General features: G+C 45.4%; 1 non-coding gene across 1 annotated transcript; it reads left to right on the top strand.

The window, feature by feature from the left end:
* Positions 1-10,613: 10,613 nt before the first annotated feature.
* Positions 10,614-10,705, top strand: LOC123038409 (small nucleolar RNA SNORD96 family). The gene has a single exon (XR_006417854.1). It is a non-coding gene; the product is annotated as a small nucleolar RNA SNORD96 family (small nucleolar RNA).
* The last annotated feature ends 1,578 nt before the right edge of the window (positions 10,706-12,283 follow it).

Genomic DNA, 12,283 nt, shown 5'->3' with positions numbered 1-12,283 from the left:
GAATCACATTATTGGTTTTACCAACTTTTTGTAGTAAAGGTGATAACCCCAATCTTGAGTACTGATAACTCCTTCCATATTGTGCCGGTTTATGATAAAACCGTGCCGGGTTGTGATAAACACCGGTTTAACCACACATAATACTGACGACTCGTAGTCAAGCCAGACCGGGCTGATAGTCTCCGGATTATAACTTGATCTTGTACTGACAACTTGTAGTTGAAAGCCGAGCCGGGTTGATAAACACCGGTTTATTCCATAATAGGATGGTAACAAAAAATCAAACCGGGCAGATAGCCTCCGGATTAAGATTTGACCGTGTTCCGTCAATTTGTAATTGACAGTTTGAACCGGTTTAAAACTTTGTCGGTTTAAAAACGCAACAAAAATAAAAGAAACAATTATCAAGGAAAATATTGAAGCAAAGGCAATGATAAAACCATTTGCAAAAAGAGGCTTATTGAGCCGATCAGATGGTGTTACCATGGTCGGACACGACCAAGCTCCCCAATGGTATAGCTATGGTTTAGGTCAGCCAGGTCCCCAAATGAAACCGTGGCATTATGCCGATCAAGAGGCGTGGCAATGGTTCGGGTTCGACCAAGCCCCCAAGCGATTCTATGGCCTTAGGCCGATCAAGAGGCGTGACTGGTTCAGACTTGACCATGTCCCCAAGTGATTTGGTGGCTTTCGCCTATCAAAAGGTATTGCATCGGTTCGGACATGACCAAGCCCCCAAGTGATGTTTATAAAATTTTCAAGGGGTAAACCGGAGGCCGCTTTAAGACAGAACAACTCCGTGTAACCACGCATGATGTAAAAGAACAGAGACCCCGCTTTATGAAGCAGACGCCCCATGTGATCAATAATATGTCAGGCCAGTAAGGCGGATACCCATGTTTGAACCGCGCATCGTGGCAGCAGGTCCTCTTCGACAATTTTTAACTTTTTTGCAAGAGATAAATTCTTCTTTGAACCGGGATCTTGAACCGGATATTGAGAGCTTCAAAGCTTTGTGGGAGACATCTTTCCCTTGAACCGGATTTTAAACCGGAATCTTCATTTTTAGCCGGAAATTTTCTGACGGCCTTTAAACTCGAACTTGCGAGAAGTTAATTCCTTTTTGAACCGGAAATTCTTAAACCGGATTTGAGAGCTTCAGAGCTTTGTCGACGAACAAATTTCCCTTGTACCGGATTGTAAACCAGAATCCTTTTCTGATGACCCAAAACTTCTTCATTGAACCGGGATTTTGTAACTGTCATATACTTTCTAATCCGGAAATCTTCTGACAACACAATGTGAATCCTGGACCGGGTTATCTTTCCCTCCAACGTATTGGGGTTCTTGACTTCACTGAAAACCGGCAACGTTTGCTAAGTCATATCATTGTAGCCCCCAAGTCTCAAGGTGACTCGAGGAGTTGGCTTGAGATTCTCCATATTTGACCGTGATATAAACCGGCATAACTTGTATATCATTGGTGTTGATAGCATGATGTGAATCCATAGAAGGTTGAGGTGACTGCGGCGGGTTGTAAATGATCCCGTATGAGCCGTGTCAGCAACTCGGCCAATGGTTCCTTCCAACTGGCGATTTGAAGTTAATCAAAACTGTGGTGGCAGCGACTTGTGCGCCTGCCCATTGAACCATACAGTGCAAACGGCGGTTGATGATAATTTTTCTCCAATTTGAAAGAAAACCGGGCTACCCAAGCTGTGACTTGCTCATACCCAATAAACAGCTCATGCAGACAGGTGCGGCCCGGTATGTTGATGTAGACCAGGCCGTGAGAGACGGACAGCAAAGACGACCGCGGCTTTCAAAGGTGGCTTGGATAAATGAGTCGACCGTGGTGTAGTAAGCCGGTGCGGATGGGAAAAATCGGCACCGGTGTCATAAACCGGCATGAACGGGCGAGTTAATCGCGGGCACGGTCCCGGCAAGCTGATGTAAACCGGACCATGGGGACGGTGACTTGCTCACGCTCATTCATCATGGGGCATGACACGGACGAAATGCCAGTGCAGAACGTTGCTAGCGTGTGCTCCGTGCCCGTAATATAACGCCTTATTTGTGATGAACAATTGTCCCGCGTCAAAAAATATCACACGCCAAAGTAATTGTTCACACAAAAATTAATATGTGCTATGAAAACAAACCGGACAGATATCACCTGATTTGTTCGGATGAGAGATGACCCGTTCATCGCGACAGAGGCGGCTAAGGCAGGCGGTGACTCAACATAGCCCCGGCGACTCAACATGGTAGAGGTGGCCCATCGCGGTCCCGGCGGCTCACTGTAACATTGGTACAGAATGTTGCCAACTCGTGCTCCATACCCGCGGCATAAACACAATTATCCTGCGTACAAAACATACAGCAGGGCAAAGTAGTTGTTTGTCCAAAGAAATCAACATGTACTTAGCAAGAAATATATAGGACAAATATCACCTGATTTATTTAGGCGAAAGCTCCGTACGCAGGCGGCTTAACGGGTCGCCGAAGGTGGCATAGGCCGTAGCAGACCACGGCGAATAGGCGGCTCAGCCCAGAGGCAAAGGGAGACTGTGGCGACTCAAGGGCGCGGATCCGGCCCAGAGTAGAGGTGCACTGGAATTTGGCAAAGCACAGCAGCAGCAGAAGTGCTTGTGGCAAAGGTGGAGGCCGCAACAGCGGCTCTGCCACGACTGAGACGGAGCAAGGCCACGACTGTGGAGGTGAAGGTGAAGGCGGCAACAAGGCGGGGCCCGGGCAGTTTTAGCGCGAGGGGGAAACGGCCAGCGAGGCGTCGGCTCGAAGATCCACACCAGCAGAGGCAGGCGAAGAAACGGAGGCAGCTGCTCGAGGCACGGCGACGCGGGAACCAGCCCGGAGCAACGACGGCCAGAGGCAGAGGCGCGAGGCGAGAGCCGACCCAGAGCAGCAACGGACTCCGTGCCCACGACCTTATCCTCTTACGAGTCATATTTGGTTTGACTTGTTTTCCTGGTAGTTTTCTCACACACACACACCAAGCGGAGGAAAAAACTGACTTTGGCTTCTCGTGAAGAGTAGCAAGGCTACTGATAGAATCGGTCTTCTCAAGCGCGACCCGACAGCTTAATGAATTTGATGTGTGTGCTGTGCTATCGGTTGATGCCCTCGGGACTTGCCACCAGCGTCGGCACGGGCAGAGAAAATTTTACTGTCTTCGGTTGGTTGCCGTGATTGAATCTGATTCCGTCGGTCTTGGCGAAACTTGCAGCTAAACAGATTAGACAGATCGTACTCTTGTCAGTCTTGGCGATTTTCGAGGCGGCGGCCGCGTGTGCTGCAACTCTAGTCTCATCGACTTTAGACCTCATACTGCCAACTCTAAAATTAATTACAATTCCGATTTCCTAACGACAATTTCACCGGCTCTGCCCATGGTTGTCCGGCGGTTCATGTGATTGTCCTTTGTTGATCCATCTGCAATAACTTTCCTACCAACACGGAGATCCCTCTTTTTGTTGTTTCTCCCTTCAATCATGCAAGCAAATCCACGAATTGCCTTTGGCCTTATACGTGTTGACGATCTATATGCATCGGATCCAGCGAATCCACATTGAACACAAACAGAGACTTTGACCGGGCCAAGTCATCATGATCTTCTCTGTTGATCTTGCTAACTAGTGAATTCAACATTGATGTAAATTCTTCAAAAACCATCTTTTTCTTCAACTAGGATTTTGCAAGCTTCTCGAAACCCTGGGAAAGATCCCTCCAAGAACTCAACACCACCGTGCGCAGGCCCCATGGTGGGCGCCAACTGTCGTGGAATTGTCACGGCAGATGTCCTTAGTGTCTGGACTTAGTCGCGAGGCCAACGCATCTATGTGGTAGCTTGAGAGGGGTTGAGCGAGACGAGACGCAATGTTTTACCCAGGTTCGGCCCTTCACGGTGGAGGTAAAAGCCTACATCCTGCTTCATTGATATTGATGATGATGATCACGGTTACAAGAGTGCTCTATCTCGAGAGCTATTGTCTAAACCTAACTTGTCCAATTTGTGGAACTTGTCAATCTTGTCCCTTTTGGGGAGCCCTGCCCCTCCTTATATATGTTGGAGGGGCGGGTTACATGTAGAGTCCTATTAGGATTAGGACTAGTCTATCTCTAATACAAACCGGATACAAGTCCAGGTCTTAACTCCTTGTAAGATAAATGTTCCTCATACCTTTCCTGTTAAACCGGCCCACCATTAACATAAACCGGCCTTCTGGGCCTTGGGCCTTGTCATTCATCTGACCCGTCCGCCGGGTCACAAGTGTGTCATAATATTCCGGCGGGTTGCTTGTAAACCGCCAGGTCAGGGCAGGTCGCCAGTGAATCGCCAAGTGTAAACCGGGTCTCAAGCAAACCGCCAAGTCCAGCCGGGTCACCAATGAGTCTTCAGGCTCATGAATCGTCATACCAGTGAACCGCCAGACACGTAAATCGCCAATCCTCTGGAGGTTTACCAATGAAACGCCTAGTCCGACCGGGTTATACTTCCGACCGGTTTACGCTGCGGGGTATATCCCCGACAGGTCTTGTCAGAGGTCTCAACCTCTCAACATGGGCATGAGCCTGAAATACCAATTTCAGCTCTTCGAACATCTCATATGTTCTTTGGTGTTCAAAACGCTTTTGGAGCCCCGACTCTAAGCCGTAAAGCATGGTGCACTAAACTATCAGGTAGTCATCGGAACGTGTCTACCAGATGTTCACAACATCCACAGACGACGCCAGAGGGGTTGGCGCACCGAGCAGTGCATCAAGGACAGAAGCCTTCTATGTAGCAGTGAGGACAATCCTCAGACTATGGCCCTAGTCCGCACAATTGCTTACGGTATTTTTCAACTTAGTCTTTCTCTAGGAACGTATTAAAACAAAGAGCTAAAGCGCGAGCTATTAATCCACAACATAATTTGCAAAGACAATTTAGACTATGTTCATGATAATTAAGTTCATCTATCAAATTATTCAATGAACTCCCACTCAGATAGACATCCCTCTAGTCATCTAAGTGATACATGATCCGAATCGATTAGGCCTTGTTCGATCATCACGTGAGACAGACTAGTCATCAACGGTGAACATCTCCATGTTGATCGTATCTACTATACGACTCATGTTCGAAATTTTGGTCTCTCGTATTTCGAGGCCATGTCTGTACATGCTAGGCTCGTCAAGTCAACCTAAGTGTTTTGCATGTGTAAATCTGGCTTACACCCATTGTATTCGAACGTTAGAATCTATCACACTCGATCATCACGTGGTGCTTCGAAACAACGAGCCTTCGCAACGGTGCATAGTTAGGGGGAACACTTTCTTGAAATTTTAGTGAGGGATCATCTTATTTATGCTACCGTCGTTCTAAGCAAATAAGATGTAAACATGACAAACATCACATGCAAATCATAAAGTGACATGATATGGCCAATATCATCTTGCGCCTTTGATCTCCATCTTCGAGGCGCGGCATGAACACCATCATCACCGGCATGACACCATGATCTCCATCATCGTGTCTTCATGAAGTTGCCTCGCCAACTATTACTTCTACTACTATGGCTAACGGTTAGCAATAAAGTAAAGTAATTACATGGCGTTTTCATTGACACGTAGGTCATAAATAAATTAAGACAACTCCTATGGCCCCTGCCGGTTTTCATACTCATCGACATGCAAGTCGTGATTCCTATTACAAGAAAATGATCAATCTCATACATCACATATATCATTCATCACATCCTTTTGGCCATATCACATCACATAGCATACCCTGCAAAAACAAGTTAGACGTCCTCTAATTGTTGTTGCATGTTTTACGTGGCTGCTATGGGTTTCTAGCAAGAACGTTTCTTACCTACGCAAAACCACAACGGTGATATGCCAATTGCTATTTACCCTTCATAAGGACCCTTTTCATCGAATCCGATCCGACTAAAGTGGGAGAGACAGACACCCGCCAGCCACCTTATGCATCAAGTGCATGTCAGTCAGTGGAACCAGTCTCATGTAAGCGTACGTGTAAGGTCTGTCCGGCCGCTTCATCCCACAATGCCACCGGATCAAGATAAGACTAGTAATGGTAAGCAAATTGAACAAATCATCGCCCACAACTGCTTTGTGTTCTACTCGTGCATAGAATCTACGCATAGACCTAGCTCATGATGCCACTGTTGGGAAACGTAGCAATAATTCTAAAAATTTCCTACGTGTCACCAAGATCAATCTAGGAGATACTAGCAACGAGAGAGTGGGAGTGCATCTTCATACCCTTGAAGATCACTAAGTGGAAGCGTTACAAGAACACGGTTGGTGGAGTCGTACACGCAGCGATTCAAATCACGGCCGATTCCGATCTAAGCGCCGAACGGCACCTCCGCGTTCAACACACGTATAGCCCGGGGACCTCTCCTCCTTCTTGATCCAGCAAGGGGAGAGGAGAAGTTGAGGGAGAACTCCGACAGCACGACAGCGTGGTGGTGATGGAGCTCGTGGTTCTCCGGCAGGGCTTCACCAAGCGTTACATAGGAGGAGGAGGTGTAGGGGAGGGGAGGGGCTGCGCCAGGGGAAGGGTGCGGCTGCCCTCTCTCTTCCTCACTATATATAGGGGAAGGGGGAGGAGGAGGCACCCTAGGGTTCCCTAGGGGAGGGGCAGCGGCCACAGGGGAAACCCTAGATGGGTTTGGGCGCCCCCACCCCTAGGAAACTTGCCCCCCAAGCCGGGAGGGGTGGGTGCCCTAGGGGAGGCGCCCCCACCTCTCTAGGTTACGTGAGATGGGGTGGGAGGGGGGCTCAACCCCTTAGTGGTCTGATGTCCCCCTCCCCTTGGCCCATAAGGCCCCCCAACGCTTGCCGGGGCCTTCGAAACCCCTTTCGGACACACTAGTCGTCACCCGGTACCCCCGGAACAATTCCAGACTCCAATACCCTTCGTCCAATATATCGATATTCACCTCCGGACCATTCCGGAACTCCTTGTCACATCCAGGATCTCATCCGAGACTCCGAACAACCTTCAGTAACCACATACTATTTCCCATAACAACTCTAGCGTCATAGAACCTTAAGTGTGTAGACCCTACGGGTTCGGGAACCATGCAGACATGACCGAGACATCTCTCCAATAACCAATAGCGGTATCTAGATACCCATATTGGCTCCCACATGTTCCATGATGATCTCATCGGATGAACCACGATGTCGGGGATTCAATCAATCCCGTATACAATTCCCTTTGTCTATCGGTATGTTACTTGCCCTAGATTCGATCGTCGGTATCCCAATACCTCATTCAATCTCGTTACTGGCAAGTCTCTTTACTCGTTCCGTAATTCATGATCCCGTGACCAACTCCTTAGTCACATTGAGCTCATTATGATGATGCATTACCGAGTGGGCCTAGGGATACCTCTCCGTCATGCGAAGTGACAAATCCCAGTCTCGATTCGTGCCAACCCAACAGACACTTTCGGAGATACCTGTAGTGCACCTTTATAGCCACCCAGTTACGTTGTGATGGTCGGTACACCCTAAGCATTCCTACGGTATCCGGGAGTTGCACAATCTCATGGTCTAAGGAAATGATACTTGACATTAGAAAAGCTTTAGCAAACGAACTACATGATCTTGTGCTACGCTTAAGATTGGGTCTTGTCCATCACATCATTCTCCTAATGATGTGATCCCGTTATCAATGGCATGCAATGTCCATGGTCAGGAAACCATGACCATCTATTGATCAACGAGCTAGTCAACTAGAGGCTTACTAGGGACATATTATGATCTATGTGTTCACACATGCATTACAGTTTCCAGTTAATACAATTATAGCATGAATAATAGACAATTATCATGAACAAAGAAATATAATAATAACCATTTTATTATTGCCTCTAGGGTATATTTCCAACAGTTATTTGCTCCAATATTCCTCAAATATTCCATAAAAAATCTCCGTGAAGTTTCAGCTTGTTTGGAGTTGTGGAGAATAGGTAGCCTGACGTAGCTTTTCCAGGTCCAGATTTCCAGCTGCCGGAATTCTCCCTCTTTTGTGTATACCTTGCATATTATGAGATAAAAGGCCTTAGAATTACTCCAAAAAGCATTATTATGGATAAAACATTATAAATAATAGTAAGAAAACATGATGCAAATGGACGTATCAACTCCCCCAAGCTTAGACCTCGCTTGTCCTTAAGCGAAAACCAAAACAAAAAACATGTCCCCATGCTTTGAGAGAGAGAGGTGTCGATAAAAAAAATACGGACATAGAAGCATCATGTTGATTATTATAACAGCAACACAATTAAACATAAGACTTTTATCATAGGACTTTTATCATATACTTCTCATGAATAAGTAACAATTCATCACACAATTGAAGTATAAAGCAAAAACTCTATTAAAAACCAATAAACTATGTTCTCAGTCAACTTTGCAACTACAATTCATCATCTTTTCAGGAAGGGTCACGTATCAGAGCCTTTAGGAAAGTCCACATACTAAACCATCATATAGTCTTCTATGATTGCTAACACTCACCACGTACACATGAGCAAAACGTTTCAACGTACCAGACACCTAGAAAGATAGGGGCTTATAGTTTCGCCTCCCAATGTATTCACCTCAAGGTTGATGTCAACAATAATAACTCATGCTATCTATATTCAACTGGACATATGTGCCTAGATCTTTCCTCACCACATGATGCTTGCCAAAGGAGAAAAATAAAAAGGAATAGAAGGAAAACTTTGACCCTTTGTATAAAAGTAAATACATAAAAGTAAAAGATAGGCCCTTTGCAGAGGGAAGCAGATGTTGCCATGTGCTTATTTGTTTGTATGCTCAATCCCTTAGTGCAAAAGAACGTCACATTGCATTTCCCCTGGTGATAGCAACCTTTATTATGCAGTCTGTCGTTTTTATTCTTCACCATCACAAGTTCATGCAACACTCAATTTTCTCTTACACTAAATGATCTCAAAATTATAGAAGCAATTTTTATTGCCTTTTTGCACCGATGACAACTTACTTGAGGGATCTTGCTCAATCCCTAGGTAGGTATGGTGGACACTTGAAAATAAGATCTGGGTTTAAGGGTTTTTGGATGCACAAGTAGTATCTCTACTTAGTGCAGAATTTTTGGCTAGCAAAGATAGGGGACAAGCACTTTATTCTTTTGTCATGCCATCTTTTAACTTTTTCTTTGAATAATTTTGCATTTTCATAAGCTTGAGTTCTCCATTCATCTAAAGAGCTAATATCAAATAACCTCTTTTCACTAGCAAGCTTGAAATCATAATTGATCTCTTTGATGGCCCAATATGCTTTATGTTCTAACTCAAGAGGCAAGTGACAAGCTTTTCCATACACCATTTTATAAGGAGACATACCCATAGGATTTTTATATGCTGTTCTATAAGCCCAAAGTGCATCATCTAATTTCTTAGACCAATTCTTCCTGGACCTATTGACAGTCTTTTGCAAAGTTAATTTTATTTGTCTATTGCTAAGTTCAACTTGACCACTAGACTGAGGATGATAAGGTGATGCAATTCTATGGTTAACATCATACTTGACAAGCATTTTACGGAAAGCACCATGAATAAAGTGTGAACCACCATTAGTCATTAAATATCTAGCAATACTGGAATCAGGATCTTTGCCATCAACGTACAGAAAGCTGACAGCAAAGAAAGAGCGGGCTACAAAGAGCGTGTTTGCCGTCAGCTAGCTCTTTGTCGTCAGCTAGCAGATTGCATAGAAGCTTTGCCGTCTGCTAGCTAACGGCAGAGCTTCTTTGCCGTCCGCGAGCAGACGACAATGAAAGTGTTAACCTAACGGCCGTTTCCCCTGGCCCCACCCAATAGCTACGCTCTTTTCCATCTGCTAGCAGATGGCAAAGAAATTAAACCTAACTAAAAAATGGTCGGCCCTGTGCCCCATCCCTCTCTCTTCTCTCTCTCTCTCTCCCTCACCTCACCGGCGTCACTCCAACGCCTCGACCCCCCACCGACCCGCAACCCCGAGGCTCCCGACCCCCCGCCGCCCCGACACCCGCACCACACCGACGCCCTCGCCACCCCGACGCTCCCGCCGCCGTCGCCCCGGCGTCTTTGCCGCCCCGACCCCCCACCGCCCCGTCGCCCCGCGCCACCCCGACGCCCTCGCCGCCTACACCACCCCGATGCCCCCGCCGCCCCGACGCCCTCCCCACCCCGCCACCCCCACCGGCCCTGCGCCCCGCCGCCTCGACAACCGGGCGCCCCGCCGTCCCGACGCCCTAGCTGCCCCGACACCCCGCCGCCCTAGTGCCCCGCCGACCCACTCCGGTGAGCTCCCCCCTTGTTTTTTTCTTTTTTACTGCTAGTAATTAGGTTAGTTAGTACTGTTAGTTTCTCTTTTTTTCCAGTACTACTAATTAGGTTGGTTAGTACTATTAGTTACATTAGTTTGATTTTCTAGGTTAGTTAGGTTAGCTATCTTTAGACTAGGTTAGTGTCATTCCTCTCATGTCTTCTTTTGTCAGATTTTGTTTTCTGTAGAAATTTAAGTTCTGTTTTGTTGACTTGTTTGTTTGAGTTTGTGTTTATGTTTGTCCGGTGATGAAAAACCTGTTAATCATACCATCTTTAGCGACTGATTGGTTGTTGTGCGCCCATGCTGTCATACTGCAATTCTGAGGACAAATTGAACATCTTAGCATAATTTTCTGATTACTTCTGAACTTATGCTGTGAAAATCTGCAATTCTGATGTCCACATTGGCTATGCCGTAATTTTGGAGACTGAATTTTATGGAGAAATGTTAATCGGGCTAGAATTTTTCAAATGGGCTATCCTTTTGGTGGATCTTGAGTTGCTTACTGCTACTTGTTTGATCATAAGCATAATCCTATTTGCCTAGAAAGCATTGTCTGATGGCTCAACCATTTGTTATGAAACTCTTTAAATATTCTTATTTGAACTTAGGAATCTGTGTAATGTTTCTGGTTGATTTTTCTTTCCTAATTTGAGATTGTTGTCTATGGATCCCGGTGATGACTTGTGATGTTAAAAAGTAGTGGCCTGATTCATACATTGATGAGATCAATATTATCACTTTGAGTGATCTGTTCGACAACATATCCAACTTTTTTTATGTTTGTGTTTTTTTGGTGATATTTCTGTTGTCTGGACACAAATGTTCATAAATTGTTTATTTGCTTTGATCTTTGTTGTTAATTTTTGGTTTAAAATCTTTCTCTACGAAGAGAGTACAAGCAGACCTTTGTTGTTATCTAGACACTTTTGCTTTGATCTTTAGACTAGGTTAGTTAGATTAGTTTCTAGGTTAGTTAGGTTAATTAGTTTGTAGGTTAGTTAGGTTAGTTTGTAGGTTAGTTAGGTTAGTTCTCTTGACCAGTTCTAGTTTTAGTTTTACTAATTACTACTCCTAGACAACCATGTAAATGATTAGGATTAGGATGCATTTGCATCCCTTTCCTTTTGTTTCTTGAAAATCAGAAAAGAAAAAGAAAAGGCGGGTTTAGTCATCATTTTTCAATTAGTTGGCTAATGGTTTCTAGAATTATTTGACCATGGGCATGGACAGGTAGCAACTAGGAAAGGTAGAATCTTGCATAAAGGGGTTTTGATTGATTTGACCAATATTTTGAACATGACCGTGTGTTGAAACTCTTATATATGGACAATATATGTCCAATGAGCTTCCCTAAATTTTCTCAAATATTTTGGAAACACTAAAATAATTTAAACCTATTAAAGACTATTTCTGGCCTTAAGAAAAAGATTTTAATTAGTTAGTTAGTTATTTTTAGGTTAATTACTTAGTTAGTTAGTTAATTAGTTAGTTAATTTTTAGGTGTTGTTTTCACCCACCAAATTTTTTATTATGTTTATGTTGTACTAATTTCATTTACTCTTTGTCATTGCAGGTGTTGATAAATGGTGGGCGCGGGTCGAGAGCGCTCGAGCCTCCTTCTTCCTCGGCGCGTGCTGGGAGGGGTGCTGTTATTCCACCCCAGCGCCTTCGAAGAGCACTGGTAGACATCATGCAGACGCCGACGTGCGCTTCTTCTTCGGCCGGGAGAGGTCGGGGGAAGACGAAGAAGGGTGCAGCTAGAGGTGGACATGGCAGTGGAAGAGGTAGGAAGGCTGATGTGCCTTCCTCGCCACCACCCTTAGCTGATTCTCCAAACCACCGGAGTGCTCCTTCTCAGGTGGACCCATCAGACTTGAGCTGTCTCGAACTCTGGTCCATGAGC

The sequence above is a fragment of the Triticum aestivum genome, chromosome 2A (genome assembly GCF_018294505.1).
Source record: "Triticum aestivum cultivar Chinese Spring chromosome 2A, IWGSC CS RefSeq v2.1, whole genome shotgun sequence".
Taxonomy (NCBI): domain Eukaryota; kingdom Viridiplantae; phylum Streptophyta; class Magnoliopsida; order Poales; family Poaceae; genus Triticum; species Triticum aestivum.
This window is presented reverse-complemented; position numbering and strand designations above follow the sequence as displayed.